The following is a 14939-nucleotide window of genomic DNA, read 5'->3' on the forward strand; positions in this document are numbered from 1 at the left end:
TCTATCTGCAACATTCTAAAGGTCTGTGTACCATCAGACACATTCTAAAAGGTTCCATGTTCTATCTGCAACATTCTAAAGGTTCCATGTTCTATCAGACACATTCTAAAGGTTCCATGTTCTATCAGACACATTCTAAAGGTCTGTGTACCATCAGACACATTCTAAAGGTTCCATGTTCTATCAAACACATTCTAAAGGTTCCATGTTCTATCAGACACATTCTAAAGGTTCCATGTTCTATCTGCAACATTCTAAAGGTCTGTGTACCATCAGACACATTATAAAGGTTCCATGTTCTATCTGCAACATTCTAAATGTTCTACTGAATAAGACCTTGGGCAGGACTAGCAGTGGCATCCATGGTATTGCACTAAATACATTCCATAGAGCTCTTCTGCCAAGGCCCGTCATTTAGAGAGACATGAAGCTGCAGAGAATCTGGTGGGTGACCTTTTTCCTTTTTTACAGCATTTCCATTGCAGCTTGTGTACAAGCACCACAGAGGCTTGGATTTAAAATGTAATATTATAAAAAATAAGTGTTTGAACTGTACAAAGTGTGACTTAAAAGTGTTACATACCATTACCCAGGTGGTAAGGGTAGGTAACAACACATCCACCACACTGTTCCTCAACAATGGGACCCCTCAGGGGTGCGTGCTCGTCCCCCTCCTGTACTCCCTGTTCACTCATGACTGCATGGCCAGGCATGCCTCCAACACCATCATTAAGTTTGCTGATGACACAACAGTGGTAGGCCTGATCACCGACAACGATGAGACAGCCTATAGGGAGGTCAGAGACCTGACCGTGTGGTGCCAGGACAACAACCTCTCCCTCAACGTGATCAAGACAAAGGAGATGATTGTGGACTACAGGAAAAGGAGGACCGAGCACGCCCCCATTCTCATCGATGGGGCTGTAGCGGAGCAGGTTGAGAGCTTCAAGTTCCTTGGTGTCCACATCACCAACAAACTAACATGGTTCAAGCACACCAAGGCAGTCGTGAAGAGGGCATGACAAAACCTATTCCCCCTTAGCAGACTGAAAAGATTTGGCATGAGTCCTCAGATCCTCAAAAGGTTTTACAGCTGCACCATCGAGAGCATCCAGACGGGTTGCATCACTGCCTGGTATGGCAACTGCTCAGCCTCTGACCGCAAGGCACTACAGAGGGTAGTGCGTACGGCCCAGTACATCACCGGGGCCAAGCTTCTTGCCATCCAGGACCTCTATACCAGGCGGTGTCAGAGGAAGGCCCTACACCTGAAAAGCTAAGAGGAGGAGAAGAGAAGCGAGGAGAAGAGAATATCACAGAAACATAAGCAGCAGCTCCATCCCCCATGGATCCCTATTCTCAGTCAATCAGGCAGTTAAGGCCACCGTGGTGACAGACAAAAGGACTACATTCTCTCTGCTCTGGCATCCAGCTGCCATCCTATCACCACTTCATTTGACTCATTAATGCAGGACGATGGACTCCCTTCCTCTCTAATTCATCATTACACTGGAAAAACACTCTGTTGGTTCCTCACAGACAGTCATTGTAGTACTGGGCCATATCTGGCTTCAGTTTACCCCCATATCATATAAAGCATATTGAGCACCTGGTAGAAAGCACTAGGCTAAATCAATCCTATCAATTATGATTATTTCATGAATAAGGATAATTCATTAATGATGACCCCCTGTATTTTTTTATTTTTATTTCACCTTTATTTAACCAGGTAGGCTAGTTGAGAATAAGTTCTCATTTGCAACTGCGACCTGGCCAAGATAAAGCATAGCAATTCGACACATACAACAACACAGAGTTACACATGGAATAAACAAAACTTACAGTCAATAATACAGTAGAAAAAGAAAAAAAGTCTATATACAGTGAGTGCAAATGAGGTAAGATAAGAGAGTTAAGGCAATAAATAGGCCATGGTGGAGAAGTAACTACAATATAGCAATTAAACACTGCAATGGTAGATGTGCAGAAGATGAATGTGCAAGTAGAGATACTGGGGTGCAAAGGAGTGTAACGACCGTCGTCTGTGGAAGTAGGGGACCAAAGCGCAGCGTGGTGAGTGTTCATATTCAATATTTAATTAATAGAAACACTTTAATAAACAAAACACGAAAATGAACGACAGCCTACAGTTCTGCTAGGTACAAAACTAAACAGAAAATAATCACCCACAAACCCCAAAGGAAAAACAGGCTGCCTATGTATGACTCTCAATCAGCAACAACAATCTACAGCTGTTCCTGATTGAGAGCCACACATGGCCAACCAAAGAAACAAACCAACATAGAAAAATAAACATAGAATGCCCACCCATGTAACACCCTGGCCTAACCAAAATAGAGAACTAAAAACCCCTCTCTATGGCCAGGGCGTTACAAGGAGCAAGATAAATAAATACAGTATGGGGATGAGGTAGATAGCACATCTGTAAACAGCCCATCTATGTACAGGTGCAGTGATCTGTGAGCTGCTCTGACAGCTGGTGCTTAAAGCTAGTGAGGGAGATATGAGTCTCCAGCTTCAGTGATTTTTGCAGTTCGTTCCAGTCATTGGCAACAGAGAACTGGAAGGAAAGGCGACCAAACGAGGAATTGGCTTTGGGGGTGACCAGTGAGATATACCTGCTGGAGCGCGTGCTACGAGTGGGTGCTGCTATGGTGACCAGTGAGCTGAGATAAGGCGGGGCTTTACCAAGCAGAGACTTGTAGATGACCTGTACCCAGTGGGTTTGGCAACCAGTATGAAGCAAGGGCCAACCAACGAGAGCTTTGGTGACAAAACGGATGGCACTGTGATAGACTGCATCCAATTTGTTGAGTAGTGTTGGAGGCTATTTTATAGATGACATCGCCGAAGTCGAGGATCGGTAGGATGGTCAGTTTTACGAGGGTATGTTTGGCAGCATGAGTGAAGGATGCTTTGTTGCGATATAGGAAGCCGATTCTAGATTTAACTTTGGATTGGAGATGCTTAATGTGAGTCTGGAAGGAGAGTTTACAGTAACCAGACACCTAGGTATTTGTAGTTGTCCATGTATTCTAAGTCAGAGCCGTCCAGAGTAGTGATGCTGGACGGGCGGGCAGGTGCGGGCAGTGATCGATTGAATAGCATGCATTTAGTTTTACATGCATTTAAGAGCAGTTGGAGGCCACGGAAGGAGAGTTGTATGGCATTGAAGCTCGTCTGGAGGTTAGTTAACACAGTGTCCAAAGAGGGGCCAGAAGTATACAGAATGGGGTCGTCTGCGTAGAGGTGGATCAGAGAATCACTAGCAGCAAGAGCGACATCATTGATGTATACAGAGAAGAGAGTCGGCCCGAGAATTGAATCCTGTGGCACCCCCATAGAGACTGCCAGAGGTCCGGACAACAGGCCCTCCGATTTGACACACTGAACTATATCAGAGAAGTAGTTGGTGAACCAGGCGAGGCAATCATTTGAGAAACCAAGGCTGTCGAGTCTGCCAATAAGAATGTGGTGATTGACAAGAGTCGAAAGCCTTGGCCAGGTCGATGAATACGGCTGCACAGTAATGTCTCTTATCGATGGCCGTTATGATGCCGTTTAGGACCTTGAGCGTGGCTGAGGTGCACCCATGACCTGCTCTGAAACCAGATTGCATAGAGGAGAAGGTACGGTGGGATTCGAAATGGTCGGTAATCTGTTTGTTAACTTGGCTTTCAAAGACCTTAGAAAGACAGGGTAGGATAGATATAGGTCTGTAGCAGTTTGGGTCTAGAGTGTCACATGACCGCGGCAGCTGTCCAATCTTTGGGAATCTCAGACGATACGAAAGAGAGGTTGAACAGGCTAGTAATAGGGGTTGCAACAATTTCGGCAGATAATTTTAGAAAAAGTGGGTTCAGATTGTCTAGCCAGGCTGATTTGTAGGGGTCCAGATTTTGCAGCTCTTTCAGAACATCAGCTATCTGGATTTGGGTGAATGAGAAATGATGGGTGCTTTGCGGGTTGCTGTGGAGGGTGCAGGGCAGTTGACCGGGGTAGGGGGAGCCAGGTGGAAAGCATGCCCAGCCATAGAGAAATGCTTATTGAAATTCTCAATTATAGTGGATTTATCAGTGGTAACAGTGTTTCCTAGCCTCAGAACAGTGGGCAGTTGGGAGGAGGTGTTCTTATTCTCCATGGACTTTACAGTGTCCCAGAACTTTTTGGAGTTTGTACTACAGGATGCAAATTTCTGTTTGAAAAAGCTAGCCTTAGCTTTCCAAACTGCCTGTGCATATTTGTTCCTAACTTCCCTGAAAAGTTGCATATCACGGGGGCTGTTTGATGCTAATGCAGAACGCCACAGGATGTTTTTGTGCTGGTCAAGGGCAGACAGGTCTGGAGTGAACCAAGGACTATATCTATTCCTAGTTCAACATTTTTTGAATGGGGCATGCTTATTTAAGATGGTGAGGAAGGCACTTTTAAAGAATAACGAGGCATCCTCTACTGACGGGATGAGGTCAATGTCATTCCAGGATACCCCGGCCAGGTCGATTAGAAAGGCCTGCTCGCAGAAGTGTTTTAGGGAGCGTTTGACAGTGATGAGGGGTGGTCGTTTGATCGCAGACCCATTACGGATGCAGGCAATGAGGCAGTGATCGCTGAGATCTTGATTGAAAACAGCAGAGGTGTATTTGGAGGGCGAGTTAGTTAGGATGACATCTATGAGGGTGCCCGTGTTTACGGATTTGGGGTTGTACCTGGTAGGTTCATTGATAATTTGTGTGAGATTGAGGGCATCAAGCTTAGATCGTAGGATGGCCGGGGTGTTAAGCATGTCCCAGTTTAGGTCACCTAATAGCACGAGCTCAGAGGATAGATGGGGGGCAGTCAATTCACATATGGTGTCGAGGGCACAGCTGGGGGCAGAGTGTGGTCTATAGCAAACGGCAACAGTGAGAGACTTGTTTCTGGAAAGGTGAATTTTTAGAAGTAGACGCTCGAATTGTTTGGGTACAGACCTGGATAGTAAGACAGAACTCTGCAGGCTATCTCTGCAGTAGATTGCAACACCGCCCCCTTTGGCAGTTCTATCTTGGCGGAAAATGTTATAGTTAGCGATGGAGATTTCAGGGTTTTTGGTGGTTTTCCTAAGCCAGGATTCAGACACGGCTAAGCCATCTGGGTTGGCAGAGTGTGCTAAAGCAGTGAGTAAAACAAACTAAGGGAGTAGGCTTCTAATGTTAACATGCATGAAACCAAGGCTCTACGGTTACAGAAGTCAACAAATGAGAGCACCTGGGGAGTGGAGCTAGGCACTGCAGGGCCTGGATTAAACTCTACATCACCAGAGGAACAGAGGAGAAGTAGGATAATGGTACGGCTAAAGGCTATACAAACTGGCCGTCTAGCACGTTCGGAACAGAGAGTAAAAGGAGCAGGTTTCTGGGCACGATAGCATAGATTCAAGGCATAGTGTACAGACAAAGGTAAGGTAGGATGTGAGTACATTGGAGGTAAACCTAGGCATTGAGTAATGATGAGAGAGATATAGTCTCTAGAGACGTTTAAACCAAGTGATGTCATCGCATATGTAGGTGGTGGAACAACATGGTTGGTTAAGGCATATTGAGCAGGGCTAGAGGATCCACAGTGAAATAAGACAGTAATCACTAACCAGGACAGTAATGGACGAGGCATATTGATTCAGACAGTTAGCAGGCCGGGGCTAGCAAGCTAGCAGTTAGCAGACCGGGGCTAGCAAGCTAGCAGTTAGCAGACCGGGGCTAGCAAGCTAGCAGTTAGCAGACCGGGGCTAGCAAGCTAGCAGTTAGCAGACCGGGGCTAGCAAGTTAGCCAAAGGGCCTTTGGGGGACATCGCGATGGAGTTAAGTCTGTTTTTGCATCTTCGTGCGGTGACGTCGACAGACCAGTCGTGGATTAGTAGGGTTCCAAGTAGCTCTAGGTAGCTAGCAGTTAGCAGAATGGGCCTTCAGCGGACGTCACGCCTGAGGGGCCTGTTGGAATCCTCGGGCAGATTATGTCAGTATTCTAGTCGTAGAGGATGACAAATGAGATACATAGTTATTGGTTAGATATTTCATACATAAATTAATAAATGGTTTGCTAAACAAATCCTCGGAGGCTATCAGGACACAGGCCTATGCCATTCTGCCTGTAAGGCCATTTTAATTGCAGAATCCAGAATTCTGACTCTGAGACCCATACTGAATGTCAGAATAAGTTGTCTAGTCTCACTCCAGATACAGAGAGAGCCAGTACCTGTCACAAAATACCTGTTGGATAAGTGTGTGTGTATGTATGTGTGTGTGTCTAACATCATGCTTCATGACTGTTGTTGAGACCCAACGTCTTAGAGCAGGGGTCCCCAAACACCGGGCCGCGGACCAGTACCGGGCCGCACGGAAAGGATAAATACATTTTTAGCCAAAAGAGGAACCTGTGCTATCATTTTAGCTGTAGCCTCTCCTAAGAGTTCACGACAAATGTCCTTAGCAGCAGGTAGAATCAACTCCTCGCCAATAGTGAAAGGCTTCTTGGCCTTAGCAATACGGCTAGCCACCAAGTATGACGCTCTCAGTGCAGCCACGTTTGTTGATGTGTTGGCTTTCAAGACTTGCTTCTGTCCTTCTTGTTCACGTTTTCTTCGCTCAAAGAATTCAACAGGTTTGTCTTTAAGTGTAGGGTGATTGGATTCGATGTGCCGATGCAGTTGAGGGCTTCATTGCCTCGTTAGATAGCCTATCTCCACATACTACGCACAGGGGGCTTGGAGCACGCGAGTCACCTGTCACAATAAAGCCATATTTTAGGTAGGACATCAGATTTTCTATAGAATGAGGCTTTTTTCTTTCTGCAGTCTCTGTATTATCAACATCGTCGTTGGGCCTTTTATCTCCCATACTCCTTCCGAAGAAGCTCTCCAGCGACGTTTGTTTGTTTTTATTCATGTCAGGTAACGTAGCTAGCTAGTACAACGTTGTCAGACAACACAACTCACGAAGACTGATGAACTCGCAGCGCACGCATTACTCAAGTTCAAAGTCTGTAAACTGTTGTGGGCCTGACAGAGATATTAGAGTGGTGAGAAAGGGACCAACAGACCAACAGGCACCAACAGACACCAAGTTCAATGTAATTACTGCACAAATAGCCTATAATTGTATATAATTATTATTTTACCAATAAAAAAAGATATAATAATAATATTGATCCTTTCCGTGCGGCCCGGTAGCGAATGTCCGCGGCCCGGTGGTTTGGGACCGCTGCTATAGACTACAATATTATGCAAAGCTAGTGTTGATGATATTGAACATTTCTTTATTGTCGTTTACATTCTGTGCTACTGCACCCTTTAAGCCAGTGGTCACCAACTGGTCGATCGCGATTTCATGTGTCTGAAGGTACAAATCAAGTGCACTATAGGCCGACCGCTGGCTAATTGGATGGCTCAGATTACCGTGTCTGCATTAACATAGCAGGCGTAAAAGAAATTCACTGCAAAGTTGATACTGTGACATTTCAAAACATTTAAAACTACGACTAGAGAGAGACTGTCAACGAACTGAGCAAAGAGCTTCTGTTTTTAAAAGTGAGTTTATGTTTAAGTTCTTACTCAGCACTGTCAACACCTTTTATTCAACACTTTTATAAGCCATAAAATGTGCATTCTTCCTACTTCCACTCCTGCTACAACCAGCACTGCAGCTGTAATGAAGGAGTAGAAAAGTGTATCATGAATTTGTGCATGAGGCGACTCGAGTTTCGCCATCAGCTGGAAGACAGGTTTCAAGCTATGCGTCACGTTCACTACTATGTAAGGCAAGTCCTTTCGTGACAAATGTTGCATGACACATTCAGATAAAAAACAAATACCTCTGTAGATGTGCAGTTTTGGCAACTAATCAGTCAGGGGAATCTCAATGTCCATCGTAACCTTAACCACTCTTTATAATACTTGTGTCTATGAAAATGTTATATTACTGTTTCAAACTTGTTATTTATAAAAACAGGACATTTTTATTTGAGCTCCCTCTCCCAAAATAAAGAGAAAAAAATAAAGGCGACACTGACTAAATCGATGTTTGTTTCCTAGAACATTCTTGTGATTGCAGGTAAATAGATGAAAGCACGATCCGTGTACCGTTCGTTCAATATCCGAATTTAAACAACAAATACGGATACCATTTGGATCTGATCATGCACTGACTGAAAATGTGTCAATTATAGCCTACTAGTGTACATACATAATTTCAGTCTCATCATCAGATGTATCAGACAAGGCAAACGCAATAACTGCTTGGTAACATTCCATGCATGCGTATTGGAGGAATTAACCGGCCTATAAAACTCACTCCCACCACTATGTGCTCTTATTCTTGTCACTCCATGTTTCTACTCCGGCGTTATCCACAATCAGAGGAGAATATATTTTTTTACATTTTTGTGTGAACTGGTAAGCCCATTTTTTCATTAAAAATTACCAACGATAATATCAAAATATTTTAATATCAAAATGTTGCTAAAGGTGTTATTGTAACTTTAAAAGTAACAATGACTTTGATTGAGAGTCATTATTACAATTCTTTATTTTAAATACATCCCCCTTGTAAACTGATCTTCAACATTATAGCACAGTCAACGTCAGTTGAATACTGTATATAGCATATTGGCAAATTATTTTTGACAGGTTGGAAGTAACAAGTGTTTGTTAACCTGCCCTAACTCACTTATTTTTTTGTATCACTCACAGGGTTTGGTCTAAAAGAGGGGAATTATGATCACTCTTTCACCTGTACCCTTTGTGTCTGGGCTGTGTATAGGATTTCTGTTTATTCAATACTTTGTTTACTTGGACACCAGCACTGCAAAACCAGCTGTTTTCTCACTGGGTTACTCCAGTGGAGTTCATTATGACAAAAGGGTTCCAAGACACATACTCTCAGGTAATTGACTTCTGAATATCCATTCACTGCATTTTATTTGTCGCTTTCTTAATCCCAATATTGTAATAGAATGTTATTAATCAAAAACGAATATAAACAAATGCGTTGAGGTTTTCTCCACTTCCTATTAATGTGTAAGGTCTAAGTCTAAGTAGAAAGCTTTTTTTGTGTGTGTGTGAGAGAGAATCTTATAACATCTGTGATTCCTGAAAGAATTCTGGTTCCAAGAGGCCAATGGATTAGAGCACAGTGCTGGGAACACTACTGTTAGGGGTTTGATTCCTGCATAGGCCACATGCAGTTGTTTCAATGACACAACCAAATACTTTGGATAATAGCATCTGCTAAATCAGAGTTTCCCAAACTCGGTCCTGGCCCCAAAAAAAATGTGGGTGCTCTAGCACAACACAGCTGATTCAAATACAGTGCCTCCAGAAAGTATTCACACCCCTTGACTTTTTCCACATTTTGTTGTGCTACAGCCTGATTTAAAATTGATTAAATTGAGATTTTGTGTCACTGCCCTACACACAATACCCCATAATGTCAAAGTGGAATTATGTTTTTAGACATTTTTGCAAATGTATAAAAATGTATAAAAAATGAAAAGCTTAAATGTCTTGAAAAGTTGAAATGTGTTTAAGAAGTCACATAATAAATTCATGGACTCACTCTGTGTGCAATAAGTGTTTAACATGATTTTTGGTACCTCAGTCGAGCTGTGAAGTTCAAACATAGATTCAACCACAAAGGCCAGGGAGGTTTTCCAATGCCTAGCAAAGAAGAAAAACCCAGCTATTGGTAGATGGGTAAAAACTAAAATCATTGAATATCCCTTTGAGCATCGAGAAGTTATTAATTACACTTTGGATGGTGTATCAATACACCCAGTCACTACAAAGATACAGGCGTCCTTCCTAACTCAGTTGCCAGAGAGGAAGGAAACGGCAAAATGTTGGAATATTGCTGTGAAGACTTGCTTCCATTAAGCCACAAGAGCATTAGTGAGGTAGGGGCACTGATGTTGGGCGATTAGGTCTGGTTCACAGTCAGCGTTCCAATTTATCCCGTAGGTTTTAGATAGAGTTGAGGTCAGGGCTCTGTGCAGGCCAGTCAAGTTCTTCCACACCGATCTCGACAAATATTTATTTCTGTATGGAACTCGCTTTGTTCACAGGGGCAATGTCATGCTGAAACAGGAAAGGGCCTTTCCCAAACTGTTGCCACAAAGTTGAAAGCACAGAATCATCTAGATTGTCATTGTACAGAATGTACATATGTAAGGATAAAGTGACTAGTCAACAAGATAGATAATAAACAGTAACAGCTGTAACGTTTGCTTCCAACTCACACGCTCAAACATGTAGATCCCCTGAACGCAGCGCACTTTCCAGCTCACACTCTCAACACACATAGATCCCCTGAACGCAGCTCACTCTCCAGATCCCAATCACCTGTTCACACACCTGTATGTCATTATCACACACTATTTAGTTCAGTTCTTTGCACCCCATCATTGTGAGGTATTGATTGTTTTGTGTCACACTTCTACTTGGAGTGCTGGTTTTTACTGTAATTTAATCCTCCCATGTATGATAGTTTTGGCCTGCCTCACTAAAAATGCGTTTTGCCTATTACCTGCCTGTAGCTAAGCCTATCGAATTTCCTGTTATCAACCTATTGCCTGATCTCCCGGATGACATTACTAGCCTTTTTCCCTGTCTGTACTGTTGCCTTTTTGGACCCCCCGTGTATGACCTTCTACCTTCCCCTGGACCCAGCTACTTGCCTCCTCCTGTGGTTGTTTACAAATAAACACCTGCTGTGCCCTGCGCATGAAACCAGCTCTCTGTCTCCCATTGTGTTCATGACAACAGCAGTATATGTGATGAGTGAAAAGAGTTGCAAAAAGGGTCAATTCATATAGTTAACCAATAGCTACCCGGACTAACTATTTAGCAGTCTTACGGGGTAGAAGCTGTTCAGTGTCCTGTTGCTTACAGACTTGGTGCATTGGTACAGCTTTCCATGCAGTAGCAGAGGGAATAGTTCAGACCTTTTAGGGTCTTCCTCTGACACCGCCTGGTACAGAGGTCCTGGATGGCAGGGAGCTCGGCCCCAGTGATGTAATGGGCTGTACACACTACCCTCTGTAGTGCCTTGGGGTCAGATGCCAAGCAGTTGCCATACCAAGCCGTGATGCAGCCTGTCAAGATGCTCTCAATGGTGCAGCTGTATACCCTTTAGAGGATCTGAGGGCCCATGCTAAATCTTTTTAGCCTCCTGAGGGGAAGAGGTGTTGTCATGCCCTCTTCATGAATGTGTTGGTGTGTGTGTGAACCATGATTATTCCTTAGTGATGTGGACACAGAGGAACTTGAAGCTATCAACCTGCTCCACTACAGCCCTGTCTATGTGGATGGGTGCGTGCTTGGTCCTCTGTTTCCTGTAGTCCACGATCAGCTCCTTTGTCTTGCTGATGTTGAGGGAGAGGTTGTTGTCCTGGCACCACACTGCTAGGGCTCTGACTTCTTCTCTGTAGGCTGACTCATCGTCATCGGTGAACCGGGCCTATCACCGTCGTGTCGTCGGCAAACTTAATGATGGTGTTGAAATTGTGCAAGGCCACGTAGACGTGGGCGAACAGGGAGTGCAGGAGGTGTCTAAGCACGCACCCCAGGACCGAGTTTGGGACACCATGTGCTAATTGACCACACTTTTTATTCATTATTTTTTAAATGATCTCTTTCAGATGAGGACAGGAGTGTTGCAGCCAACCTGTCCCAAAATGTACGACTACTATGTTGGATCATGACTGGGCCTAAGAACCTGGAGTCCAGAACCAAACACATCCGGGCCACCTGGGGCAAACGATGCAAAAAAACCCTCTACATGAGCTCAGAGGAGACAGAATTCCCCACGGTGGGGCTCAACGTAACTGAGGGACGAGACCAGCTCTACTGGAAGACCATCAGAGCCTTCCAGTACATCTACCAACACCACCGCAACGACTACGACTGGGTCCTCAAAGCCGACGATGACACGTTCGTGGTCATCGAGAACCTCCGACACACATTGTCTAAACAGGACCCGGAGAAGCCTGTATACTTTGGGCGAAGGGTTCCACCCGTTCGTCCAGCAGGGTTACATGAGTGGTGGAGCCGGCTATGTCCTCAGTAAAGAAGCCGTCAGAAGGTTCATCAAGGGATTCGACACAGGGAAATGTTCCCACTTCTCCATCATAGAAGACATGGCTCTAGGGAAGTGTATGGAGACTATGGGTGTGGAGCCGGGGGACTCCAGAGATGTGAAGGGAAGGCAGACGTTTCATCCCTACCCACCAGACATGTACTTGATCAAAGAGCCGCCCAGAAAACGGCCCTGGTATCTCTTATACGACCACTACAAACCAAGAGAGGTAAGCATAGCCTAACCCTAATGAAGTAGACACTTACATCAAGTATAATCATACATACCATTCTATTCAATTATATTTTCAGCTGTGTGCGGGTGTGATACTTCCTCAATCATGTGTAATGTATATTGAGAGGTGTCATAGATGCTTTGGGTTTGGCATTCAAAGTGTTTTATGATTGAGTAACTACAGTAAATATTTACTCATGGATTTACTCATGGCATTGTACTTATTATAAGTAAGTAGCAAAGCTTGTGCGAGCCGGAAAGGCTCTTAAGACAAAAGTCTATATCTTGTTACTGTAGCGTGAGGCAGCATGATGTACAGGGCCTTATATAAACACTTGTATAATGTTTTATACAGGCTTAATACAGCAGTTGGTATACTACCTAAATAAGCCTTTCTTAAAGTATGGGTCGCGACGTGTCAGTGTAAATGTATAATTATTGATTTGGCCAAGTGCATCTGCTTCTCTGCTCAGTTTGGCAGCTGCGCGAGTTTGAGAGGAGATGCCCGTGTGCTTCGCGGTTTACCGGATCTTTTTCTGCAGTTTTCTTGAAGATCACTCCGCGACCCACCCGATGCAGCGCTGTCGTTCAGGCAGCAGATGATCCGCTGTTAGCCATTGACTCTTCATTCCCAATCACTCACCGCTGTTATCAAATGGACTTATGCTAGTCACAAGTTCTGACTGAGCTCAATTGTCATGAAACGCATATACAGCGATGAGTTTCTCTCTCTTTCATACAAACTTATAACGAGGAGCGCCCACAATGTGTTTTGTGTGAGGAAGTGCTTAGTAATGAGTCTCTCATGACGAACAAATTAATAAAACGACACGTCCTGACCAAACATCCACAGCATGATGGTAAACCCAGTGAGTTCTTTCAGAACAGGACAGAATGCTTCAGGAAACAGTGCTTCGACAGTGGAAAAGTAAGTCAGCTAGCAAGGCATTGTTGTCATTTTATAACAGGTGATGAGAAGCAGAAATAAGGGAGTACTAACTCTCATAGTAGTAGATGTGAGTTTCTCTTTCATACAATCCCCTGGCCGTGTACACTGCTAATAGCTAACATTCGCCAAAGCAAGCTAGCTACCAGTGCAACCCAGTAACAGCACAGATGATGATGAAAAATGATCAGGCCTACTGTACATCTTACTGTAGAAATGATTGTTGAAAAAACTAGTCTAGGTTGGAACTGTTGCTGTTAAAATACAATAATAATTGTTATTCTTAACTGGAATAAACTGATTGAAGCAAGATGCTTTTTGAGGCAAACACACTCAATACAGTTCTGGGTTGTTCATCAACAGCAGGAAGCGGTCTCCTGCCTGACTGAGAAAGCAGTAGATGTTCTGGTCCAGTTTGGCACCACATACCTATGCGAGTCAGGGTTCTCAACTCTGGCATACTTAAAAAACAAGTACAGAAACACTTTGAAGGCTGAGCATGACCTCAGTGTTGTACTGTCAAAAACAGAGCCCAGAATAGACATGCTCATTAGGACTGCTGTGTGTTTTCTGGCCTACATCTGTGTGATGTGATCAATCAGTTTATTCCAGTTCAGAATAAAACATATGTATTGTATTTTAACAGCAACAGTTCCAACCTAGACTTAACAATAATTTCTACAGTAAGATGTACAGTAGGCCTGATCATTTTTTTTTAATCTGTACTGTTACTTAGGGTTGCACTATCAGAAAGCCTGTGTGTGTTCTGTTATTCGTCTGTGTGATGTGATCAATCCGTTTATTCCAGTTCAGAATGAAAATTATTTATTGTATTTTAACAGCAACAGTTCCAACCTAGACAGATATGTAAGAGTGTTTTTAATGGGGGAAAATTAACATTAATATATATTTATATGGATATTTAATTTCATTGTTATTTGTTTTTGTCTATATTGCATTTGTTTTAGGCGTAAGTGCAATGAGATGTACTGATATGTATGTATAGTTGCATATTTTCCTATGCTTGGGTCCCAGGAAAACACAGAATTTCTCATTTGGGTCCCAGGCTGAAAACGTTGAAGAACCCTTGACCTAAACGACTATTTATATACTTAATCAGACTGTCGTTCTTCTTTCTCCCAGGGCCCAGAATGTTGTTCAGATCACATCGTATCATTTCACTACATCTATCCTGTAGAGATGTACACGCTGGAATACTTCACCTATCATCTACGGCCCTATGGATACAAGTACAGGTACAACCCTGATGCTGCAGCAGCTGAAATTGAGAGTAACACCACCACACCTGTCTCTGCTTAACACAGAGATATCACAGACAGACTACTGCACTGAAGAAAGAACTTATTTCTGTGTCATGTTTAAATGCCGAAACAACAGCCTGACATTGCTCAGCTTACCAAAGAAAGTGGCAATGAGACTAAGGAAATGGAACCACTATCAAATTCATTGACATGGTAGTTTTAAACATATTTTGAAGCTATACATTGTATTTGTTGTCTATGTAAACAAACATGAACAATAGAGTTACAGTTTTTTGTGACAGGGTGAGACAGTTGTACTAAGTTGAGTTCATTCTGTTGAGAGTTTCACATTTCCTTCTTTGCTTTTGTTATACA

General features: G+C 43.5%; 1 pseudogene; it reads left to right on the top strand.

The window, feature by feature from the left end:
* The first annotated feature begins 8279 nt into the window (after positions 1-8279).
* On the top strand, positions 8280-14853 carry LOC123726782 (glycoprotein-N-acetylgalactosamine 3-beta-galactosyltransferase 1-like; annotated as a pseudogene).
* The last annotated feature ends 86 nt before the right edge of the window (positions 14854-14939 follow it).

Source organism: Salmo salar, chromosome ssa14 (genome assembly GCF_905237065.1).
Source record: "Salmo salar chromosome ssa14, Ssal_v3.1, whole genome shotgun sequence".
NCBI classification, from domain to species: domain Eukaryota; kingdom Metazoa; phylum Chordata; class Actinopteri; order Salmoniformes; family Salmonidae; genus Salmo; species Salmo salar.